Source organism: Nicotiana sylvestris, chromosome 7 (genome assembly GCF_000393655.2).
Source record: "Nicotiana sylvestris chromosome 7, ASM39365v2, whole genome shotgun sequence".
NCBI lineage: Eukaryota > Viridiplantae > Streptophyta > Magnoliopsida > Solanales > Solanaceae > Nicotiana > Nicotiana sylvestris.
The window spans coordinates 163,569,905-163,581,677 of NC_091063.1; positions in this window are offsets into that span (position 1 = coordinate 163,569,905).

Below are 11,773 nucleotides of genomic sequence, written 5' to 3' on the forward strand. Positions count from 1 at the left end.
AAAAGTGTGCCAAAATTCAGCACCTTGAACTTTTGCCATTACAAGTGTAAGGATTTGACCAAGCTTTTTTGATCCAGAACCTTTTTTATATATAAATAAAATATTTTTTTTATTTTAGATAGTTGAGTTGTTTGGCCAGTTTTTAGGAGAAAAACAAATACTTTTACATAGTAGCAAAAGTCATTGTTCATAAGCTAAAAAGTAGAATTTTCTCATAAGCGCATTTTGAAATCTTGGGCAAAGCATAAATTGTTGCTATAATATTGATAAAAGTTTTTTCATTGAGTAACTAAATTTTTATTAAAAAATTAATTATCCAAACATAAAACTACTATTATCCAAAAGTGCTTTTTTCAAAAAATATTTTTCAGAAAAACAACTTTCAAAATAAATAAATTTAGGACCCATTTTGGCCATAGATTTTGCCAAAATTTATTCGGATTTTTTTTGGGCAAATACATGATGTTCATACATTTTATCCATATTTTGGCAAATTCCCAAAATTCAAATCCCAAAAGCAGCTCAAGAGCTGATTTTGGCCCAAAATATTACTATTGTATTTTTTAAAAATTACCCCAAACTTTTATATTTTATAAAAAAGCCCACTATTTATTATTTTGTAACAATATTGATTCGTCTTTGTTTGACCAAAAAGTATTGAGTTTTTTGTTAAAACAATTAATGAGGAAATAGAGAGTGAATCCTAGTTAAATATAATAAATTCTAGATCTAAAATATAAAAATATCAGTGGGATGAGACTGTGCTCAAGAACAATAAATATCAAGTATATGACTAATGTTTGTCAATGAATATCATAATAGAAGTATGCAATAAACGTAGATAATGACAATAAATGTAATAAGAAGGGATTTGTCACCTAAATGTTAGGTGACTTGGATGATTTTCTTCCCTGACAACAATGTGGGGTGGTAAAAAATGAAGATGTGTAAGGAATCTTTGGATCTTGTGAGTGAATAACATAAATCGAGTAATGTGATCAGTGAACAAGCTTTTATTCTCTTTAGTCAACCCTTTGTAATGTGCTCTTATTGAAGATCCCCCTTTTGTTCTTTATCTCTTTTTATTTATAGGGGATATCCCTGAGAAACCCCAGAAAAGTATAACTGAAGGAATATTTAATAGAATATTCCTTCTTTCTATTCAATCTTATCCTACCGTTACTTTCATACACCCGTTACTCGACCTCAGCGCTAATCACTCTTAAGACGACTCCTCGCCCTTATGCTGTGGCCGGTTTAATCCTCGACTACGTCCATTTACAACTATTAAGTCTAATCCAAATTTTGACCAATACAGTTAGTCCCTCCACTTGTTGAGGTCGTGATCTTGGACGTCCTCAATGAGCAAATCTTGTCCACAGTCGTTCAGAGGAAATTTGGTCGTAACGATTGAATCGAATTGGCCGAGGTCGAACTGGAGGCGGGGCTGCGGTTGGTGTGGAAATCGTAGGATGACATCATGCCACGCGCGTCATTATTATGCGTTTTCCCAATGCAATGTATGTGCTTCTATCGCTTCATTTTTGGTGACGTAGACAGCTTTTCTGCCTCGATTTCGGTGTTACCCAACCCTATAAGTAGAGGAGGGGTTTCATTTTTTAAACTTTCAGCATTCCCCTTGTTGCATGCATATCGTTTTTCTTTGATCTTCTTCTTAGATCTCCACTTCCGATTTCTTGCAATTTCTTCAACTTCAGCCCCCGATTTTTTTTCCGGCTGACATCTTTTTTCTCTGACTTTGCTGTATACACTTTACTATTGAAATATGTCAAATTCCCCTCTCATTCACGATGGAGTCAGTGATGCCACTCCCTTATCGGTGGCCATTCCTCCCGGCGAATAAGAATCGGTGGTTGAGGAGGAAGATAGTTTTCTCACCGTGGAGAAGGTGATTCCCAAGAATCCTTTGGTCAGACATGATTTCCCAAAGGAACCTGCTCCTGCTCATGCTCAAGAGCTTTCTGAGATGGGGCTGCGTCAAATAGCCGACCTCCGGTCCAAGTACCATATTCCCTCTCATATCGAGATTATCCCGGCGGGAGATGACATAGTACAGGTTCACCGACCTGGATATTGTGATTTCTATGTTTACCCGTTCTTAGTTGGTTATTCTCTTCCTCTCCCCCCATTAGCGGAGGAGTTTTGTCACTTTTACAATGTTTCCCTGACGTAGCTTTCCCCTTATTTATACAAAGATTTTCTGATGCTGGCGAAGTATGCAGAGTTGGCCGGCTGTGAGGTCAATATTTTCCATCTATTGCATTTATTCTCACCCAGCTTTTATAGAGGTATGTTGATACATCTGCGGCATCGTGGGGTCAAGGGGTTGGTGGCGGGGATGGATGATAAGATAAATCGGTGATTCTGGCATAAATACTTCTTTATCAAGACCGAGCACCTGGTGACGAATTAGATCGGGTTCCCCGAGCAATGAAATTATAATCGTAAGCGTCCTGTCGTATGTTCATTATTTCCTTTATCTTTTGTTTTCGAATCTCATGGCTTTCTTGTTTTCAGCTGAGAGGCGTGCACCTTCTCCCGTTTCAATATTGAAGATTGGGTGACTTGTGTGTTACCCCACACCATGGGAATTCGCGACTAGGCATCCTTTCACAAGTGCTTTGGACCCAAGACTTTGTCCAGTAAGTGTTATTTCTACCTTAACTTATTGTCGTTCACTATTGCCTTTTGACGCGACCTTCTTTTGGTGCTAGGTCGGCGAGTTTCCAAAAAAGCGAAGGCTCTAGTACCTGCATTTTGCCAAGTTGTCGCATCGGCCGGAATGCAATTTGCTTTAGCTGAGTCTGCTCGAGAAGGTCAGACCCTCAAACAATTGTCGTGCGAGATGAAATCTCTTCTCAACCTATCTTTCACCTTGTAGACGAGCCATCTAATGGCGAGAAGACATCATCGAGGAAAAGATGAAGGGTGGAGACCGGGAAGGCCATTGTCGCTGATGTTGAGCTGGAAAGGTTCGTTGCTTTGGAAACCGAATATGTGCTTACGCCAGACATCGAGGCCGTTTTTACGGCGGGTTGTCATGGAGAGGATACCCTCTGGAGTTGAGGGGTTCATGGTAGTGGAGAGCTTACACGGACCGCAGAAGGTGGATCATCATCGGCGGTCGGGGAAGTAGAGTTGTCCCTGCAGGGGACGACGACTCTGGCTCGGACATCGACCCTGAGGAGGTACGGACCTTCATGGAGAGGACTACTCATGTGGAGATAAGGACGGAGGGTCCTAATCGGCATATAGTCATTCCCGTGGACTACGACCTCTTGGACAACTCAGAACGGGTGCAGGCCTATGCTCCCTATGCACAGTTTCTGAGAACATGACGCTACAGGCGATGCAAGATGTGTATCTATTGTTGGGTATATCTGGCATGGCCCTACGAGTGAGTGCTTTTCCATGTTAGGATTTGTTTCATATGTGTAATATGCTTACACTGACTTCTTCTCTCTTTTTTTGCATGCCAGACTCTTACTATGGGGATTGAGCATGACCGACGGGAGGAGCGGAGGACGGCCATTTTTAAGAAGATGACCTCCAAGTACAAGGAATACCGTACCAAGCACTGAACGTTGGTCGACTTTCTCAGCCAGGATGGTGAGAAAGCTTTAGTACTTAGTTTTTTTTGGCTTTGCTATTTTGTGAGGGCGTTCTCAGGCTCTTTGTAAAAAGTTGTAATTCGACAATTGAAATGGAATGATTTCCTTTTTGTTATGTATTTCTGGATTCTCATTCTCTTTTTTTTTGTTTGCTATGCGGTGAAGTCCCTAACTTTTCGGTTGTTTGCATGTAGTGTTTTGGCATAGTCAAACGTAAAGTAATTCGAGCGAGGTCGAATGTAAAATAATTCGAGCGAGGTCGAACGTAGAGTAATTCGAGCGAGGTCGAATGTAAAGTAATTCGAGCGAGGTCGAATGTAGAGTAATTCGAGCAATGTCAAATGTAAAGTGTAAAATGACTTGGTGGAGTTGTGCAATGATGTTGCTTTGTTTATTTCATTCGTTGAAGAATATTACATGTTTCTGCTTGTTTCATTCATACATTGGAGAAGTTCTAGTCTACCTAGTCCCTTCATCGTTCGGCCTGGAGAAGTAGTCGATAGGCGGGGAAATGAATCATACTCGAACTTCGAGATGTCCCCTTAGTCGCCTTATTAAAAACCTCCCCGATAAAACCCAACTGGGACAAAACCCGGTGAGGGAAAAAGAGCATGACTTGGAGGGCGTCCGTTCTCAGAAGTTGAAGTATTTGAGGTTAGCGACGTTCCAATTGTTTGATAGTAGCTTTCCCTCTATTGTTTCTAGTTGGAATGATCCTTTGTTTGTTGCTGCCGTGATTTTGTATGATCCTTTGTCTCGAGTCGTTGCTTGCATGTGTTTTGGCTTTAAGTACCTAGTCCCCGACTTTAAGTGGTCTTACTTTGGCCTTTTGTTGTAATATTGTTCTGCTTGCTGTTTTTGGGCTATCATTCTTATGTAAGCCATGTCTTTTCGCTCCTCCGCTTCGTTGAGGTCTTACTTTCTGTTCTCGTCATTGCTTGGTCCGCTTTCATTGGAGTATCTCAAACTTGGTTCTCCGACCTCGACTGGTATCACTGCGTCAGTCCCATACACTAGTGAATTTGGCATTTCTCTTGTGCTTGTTTTTGGCGAGGTGCAGTATGCCCACAACACTTCCGGTAGTAATTCCGGCCACAGTCCTTTGGCGTCCTCAAACTTTTTCTTCAAGATGTTTAGTATTGTTTTGGTTGAGGATTCGGCCTGGCCATTACCGACAGGGTGATATGGCGTGGAGAGTATTTGCTTGATGTGCCATTTCTCACAGAATTCAGCGTTTTTTTTCCAGTGAATTAGGGTCCGTTGTCACAGCTGATTTCTTTGGGAATGCCGAAGCGGCATATGATGTTTATCCATATGAATGTGATAACTTCATGTTCGCGTATTCGAGCGAATGCAACTACTTCTACCCACTTGGAAAATAGTCAGTTAAAATAAAAAGAAATCGTATATTACCTCGTCATACTGGAAGGGGTTCAACAATGTCCATTCCCCATTTGATGAACGGCCATGGCGATGTGACCGAGTGGAGGTGCTCGCCCGCTTGGTGTATCATAGGAGCGTATTTCTGGCACTGTTCGCACTTTTTGACATATTTGGCGGCTTCCTTCTTCATGGTGGGCCAATAATAACCTGCTCGTATGAGGCATCTAATGAGGGCTCGGTTGCCGGTATGGGCACCATAGTGGCCTTCGTGTACTTCCTCGAGGACGCATCTTGTTTGGTTCGGCCCTACACATTTCGCTAAGGGGCCTCCAAATGTTCTTTTGTATAGGTCATGGTTTATGATGTTGTACCTGACCGCCTGCATTCGAAGCTTTTTGGCTTTTTTTTTTGTCTGATGGGAGTACTCCCTCCTGAAAATATGTTATAATACGGTTGCACCAGTCCCAAGTCAAATTTACAGAGTGTACCTCAAGTTGGTCTATTGAGGAGTGGAGAAGGGTAACCACATTTTCTTTAATGTTCTTGGTGGTTGCTGCTAACTTGGAGAGGCCATCGGTGTATAGGACCCATAGGTCGGGTAACCTGGGAGAGGTACGAGAAGTTTCCTACTCGACATCGGGCATTATTTTGGCACTAAAATCGGCGACGAATTCGGTGAGTACCTGCAATTTTATCGTTGTTCGCGGCTGATATGTTATATCGTGCTCGCTCAATTCTATATCCCATTTGTCCAATCTCCCTGACAGTTCGGGTTTATGTAGGATGCTCTTTAGGGGGGAGTTCGTCACCACCGATATGGAGTGGCATTGAAAATAGTGTCTAAGCTTTCGTGAAGCTATGACCAATGCCAAAGCCAATTTTTCGAGGTAGGGGTACCTTGTTTCGGCGTCGACCAGGGTTTTGCTAATGTAATAGATTGGAGATTTCCTACCTTTGTTTTCACGGATCAGTACTGCACGTATTGCGACCTCTGATATGGCCAAGTATATCAGGAGGCGCTCATCGGGTTCTACTTTAGCGAGTATCGGGGGCGAATACAAGTATGCCTTTAGTTCTCTTAAGGCCTCGATACATTCTTAATTCCACTGGAGTCCGTTGTCCTTTTTAAGCATGTTGAAGAATTTGTGGCATATGTCAGAGGATCGTGAGATGAACCTAGACAGGGCAGCTATATGGTCTGTCAGATTTTGCATCTGTTTCTTGATGGTCAATACTTCGGTTATCCCTTCGATGGCTTTGACCTAGCTGAGGTTGACCTCGATGCCTCTTTGTGAAACCAAAAAGCCGAGGAATTTGCCCGAGGTTATACCGAAGGCACACTTTTCGGGGTTCAACTTCATATCGTATTGCCTTAGTATACTGAAGGCTTCCTTCAGGTGGTTGATATGGTCTTCCTTCCTTTTTTATTTGACCAACATATCGTCTACATAAACTTTCATTGTTTTACCGAGTTGGTATTTGAACATCTTGGTGACCAGCCTTTGATAAGTCGCCCTTACGTTCTTCAACCCGAATAGCTTGACTCTGTAACAGTACGTCCCCTGATGGGTGATGAAAGTAGTCTTTTCCTGGCCCCCTCCTCTATGAGGATTTGGTTGTAACCTGGGTAGGTGTCCAAGAAGCTCAACAATTTGTGCCCTGCCATTGGGTCGATGAGTTGATCGATGTGAGGTAACGGAAAGGACTCTTTTGAGCATGCCTTGTTTAGGTCTATGAAATCCACGCACATCCGCCACTTTCCATTTTTCTTTTTCACCATGACTACGTTGGCAACCTATTGGGGGTATTTCGACTCTCGAATAGAGCCATTAGTTAGTAGTTTATCCACCTCATCACTGACGGCCTCATTGATTGCGGTGTTGAATTTTCCTCTTACTTGTCGTATTGGAGGGTTGAGTGGATCGACGTTCAACTTGTGCGTGGCAACGTCTTTCGGAATATCTGGCATAGTTGAACGGGATTGAGATCTTCTACCGTTGACTATGAGACTTCCATGACGTTGGGATCCTTGATGACGTCTTTTTGTTGGTCAAGTTTAGGCCCCCGACTTTGGTAATTGCTATTCTTCCGAGTCTGCTCCCTTTAATTGTTGAGTGTATGTACAATCTTGGGAGATATGGTAGCATTCTTGGGTTGTGCGTTGTTTACCTCGGATGCTGAATATTCCCCATGGAGTAGGGAACTTGATTACTTGATACAGGCTGGACAAGATGGCTCTCATGGCGTGTATCCATGGTCGCCCTATGATAGTATTGTAAAATGTGTCCTGGTCATGACATGGAACATTGTTTCTAGGGTGACGTCCCTAGCCAGAAGCAGCGTTATCTCTCCTGAGGTTCGCTCAACTGCATTGTTAAAACCTGTTAGTGTTATGCAGTGTGGTACTATCTTGTCCTCGAGTCTCATTTGTGCGAGAACTCTAGGGTGAATAATATACACGCCACTTCCGTCATCTACCATTATTCTTTTTACATCAGTATCTGAAATACGTAAAGTAATGACAAGAGCATCGAAGTGAGGAAAATTCAAATCGTGGGTATTTGACTTATCGAAGATGATACTGTCTTTTAGGACATCATACCGTTCGTGGGTGATCGACCGCTTTTGTTTATGTGTGGTGATAAAATTTATGTGGTTGATTGCTACTTCATTGCCTCCACTGATGATCAGTTGGATGGTGCAGGCGGGGGAGGGTGGCTTTGGAGGGCCTTGGGGTTGTTCTCGTCCGCGACCGAAGTTGACTCTCCCTCGGTCACTCATTAACTCCGTTAGGTGTCCTTGGTGAAACATGTTCACCACTTCTTGCCGTAGATCTATGTATTCCTCGGTCTTGTGGCCCCGTTCTTGATGAAACTCATAGAGGACGCGATTTTCTGGTACTTGGGTCGGATTTTCATCTTTTGAGGCCAGTTTACCTTCAGGCCGAGTTTCTCTAGTGCGTACACTATTTACGAAGGAGAAACACAAAAATTGTGAGCTGATAAGAGTGGAGGCATACCTCTTTCGTTCCGCTGAGTCCCTGTTGTCGCCCCCCTTTTTCCTCACAGAGTCCGGGTTTCGACATTTCGGGACAACTCCTTTCCTTTTGGGAATTGAGTATGAGATTTGTAGAGTCGCCACCTAACGGATTAAGGTGCGTTAGGGCACCTAGAACAATTAACTTGCGAATCGGTTTACATTACCAGAGATTGGGTAAGGGCTCGAAATTACCTTAAGGGGAAGGTGTTAGGAATCCCTCGAGGTCCACAAAGGTGGGACCCGACCAAACTCAATTTAAGAGAATTAGTCTTATAAGCAGATAAGGTCATGGCCCTTGACAGGGAATTATGGAGGTCGAGCATTAAGGTTGTAGGTTGGGGGAAAGTTGTGAATATTTCTACAGCACAATAGAGTGAGACTAGCCAGTTAGGAGTTAGACTAAGAATGTCATTGGTCGTCTATTGATGCAGGGCTTTACCTGCTAGTTTTTACTATACCAGCCATCTATTTCGTATTCTGTATTTCATATCTCTTATATTGTTGTTATTTTATTATGCATTTTTATGGTACTAATATATCGTCTCCTGTTGCTTTTTTTGAGCCGAGGGTCTCTTAGAAACAACCTCTTTACCCTTCGGGGTAGGGGTAAGGTCTGCGTACATATTACCCTCCCCAGACCCCACTTGTGGGATTATACTGGGTCGTTGTTGTTGTTGTTGTTGTTGTCTTATAAGCAGATAAAAAAATAGATATTTCTTTTAAAAACAAGGAGTAAAAGGGGTCCTAGGTTTTTTAGCCTATAGGATCACTTCTGTGCAATATTTGGTAATCGTCCCCAAATTAGGGTGCTACACATAGCATTAGTGCACAGGTCATCATATCTTTTTACTACCCAAACCCTCCCCTTTTTGATTATTACCTAAACGTTCTAATAACATCCAGTACGTACCCTATGTGTGCACTGCCGGTACCTTACCTCTAGCCCTGGAGGTGTTTAGGGACTCTATTTAAGGCGGTTCTAGACTCACCTATGTTGTTTAAAAGGAGAAAACTAAGCGACAAACAAAAGCCAAGTAGGACTGTCACACAAGAAGCAATTAAGTGGGCTCATGTTAACCTCCACAAATAGACAAACAAATGCACGATGTTCAAGCAATTTTAAATGATTTTAGGATCCTATAGGTAGGATGTCTAAATGAGCACAAAAACAGAATATACAACAGTCTTAAAGAGAGTAGACGAGCACCTATCAGTTTGCCTACGGATTTGGTTAATACTCTGAATTTGAGCATATTTTAAACAAGCAATCACAGTTTTAGACCCAGAATTTTAATTAACCTATAGGCTTGCCTAAGTGATAATTGGGCAGAACCCTATAGACATGGTATCTAAGCTGTGAACCAATTGTTGATTTTAACAGCATGTTTTTATCTTTAAAGCCTACCGGCATGCTTTCGAAGTAATGAAACTGGTTATAGCATTATTTCTTATAGACATGATACTTAAACACAGAAACTGGTTTTTTACACCTACTTTCTATAGGCATGATATCTAAGTGTTGAAACTGTTTTTACGCTTATTTCCTATAGGCATGATATCTAAGCGCAAAACTAATATTTCCTATAGGCATGATAAATATATGCATAATTGATTAACTTATTTTCTATATGTATGGTATCTAGGTGACTTTAGTTCCTATAGGCAGGATCTCTATTACTCATGCGTAGGCAGAATTCTTTAAGCACATTACTAGGAAAATGGTTATTCAAACAGACAAGATCCTATTTGTATTGGAAAAAATTAAGTTCATGTACAGAATTAATTATGAGGTGACATGTTATGACACGTGGACCGGTAAAAGAATGACAGTTGGCAAAGAATAGTTGAAGAGGCACGAGCTTTAGCAGGCACGGGCAGAGACCCAAGGAAGTCAGGAAGGATAGGTGCTCGAACCTATTGATATTCAGAAGTCGCATCAAAAGGGGTATAGATATGTATTATTGGTAATTAATAGGCATTAATCACGAAAAACGTTATGGAATCTATATTGAATCAGTTATGATTACCAATTATAACGTTACATTACATGTTATTAATTGTCCATAATGACTCTATTATGAGAGGAACAAAACATATTATTTAGAAATAGCTATAAAAGGTCAAGACTGGACATTTGTAAGGACATGAAGTACTATTGAAATATACTGATTTACTTTGCTTTCTATTCAGTTATTATTTACATCAATTATTTTTGTTTCTATTTGATTATCAGTAACCCGAGTTCTTCTAAAATTAAGCTTTGACTGAAATCCCTATTTTTGGTTAAACAAATTGGTTCTGTTACCGGGAATCTAATAATCGTATGCTTCCCAAATCGATTCTTTCATAAAAAACGACCATGTCGAATGTCAACGACAATAACCAACACAATTTACCACCTCAAGATCCACAACATCAAGTGAACGATGCAGATGACAGAACCCCACCTCCTTCGCCACAACATTCTCAGCGACAGTCACGAGAGGGGACTCCAAACGGATCTGAAGCAAATCAAAATGACAGAGTTGCGAACGAACAAGTACTCGATGACACTCTTAAGAAATTAATTGCTCAACAGGTCAATAACGCTCTCCAGGCTTTTACCAGTCAGTTGCTGGTTGCACCACCAATACCAACTCCGAATAATAATACTTTGGAAAAACCACGTTCTGGACTCGTTAATTCAGGCAGTGATGGAACTTCCAGCGAATCTCGTGATGGAGAACTAGGTAACATAGTTAATTTTGATTTACAAAATTTAGTGTTAACCTTACAGAAACAGCTCAAGGAGCAAAGCGATCGCATAGAGAAAATACCTGGAGTACCGCCTGTAAAGGGAATAGATATGGATAAATATTCACAACAACCTTGGAAGCCCAGTGTTGCTCCTCCACCGATTCTGAAGAAATTCAAGATGCCCGATATTCCAAAATACGATGGCATAACTGATCCACGAGACCATGTAACTGCATTCACAACTGGTGTGAAGGGCAACGACTTAACCAAACAAGAAATTGATTCAGTATTGGTCAAAAAATTCAGTGAAACACTCACCAAGAGAGCATTAACATGGTATTCTCTTTTACCCGAAAATTCTATAAATTCTTTTGCTGAGCTTGCAGATTCATTTGTCAAAGTGCATTCGGGAGCTCAAAAAGTCGAAAAAAGAATGGAGGATATTTTCAAAATAAATCAAGGAGATTCGGAGTTGCTTAGAGAATTCGTAGATAGATTCCAGCCTGAACGGATGATGTTACCATGCGTACCTGATAACTGGGCAGCTATGACTTTTGCCAGTAATTTAAATGAGAAAAGTTCAAAAGCCACGAGACAACTCAAGGAAAGTCTACGTGAATTTGTAGCGACAATTTGGAATGATGTTTACAATAGATACAACACGAAGCTGAGGATAGAAGAAGATACCATCTCCCGGTCTCAAAAAGAGGAGAGGGTAAGTTCGAGACGTGCTGAAACTGAAAAAAGGTCCGATAAAAACAAATACGAGCCTTATATGGGACCAGCAGGAAGAGACTCACGTTCAAAGCAGGACAATTCAAGGTATGATTAAAGATTGATAGATAGAGTCGGGCTCATCGTCAAGGTTTAGGAAATAGCGAAATGCACGAGAGACGCGAGATGATAATAGAAGCTCGAAGGAAAAATTTGGCGATTACAATTTTAATGTCAGCACATCAGAATTAGTAGCAGTATTAAGAAGC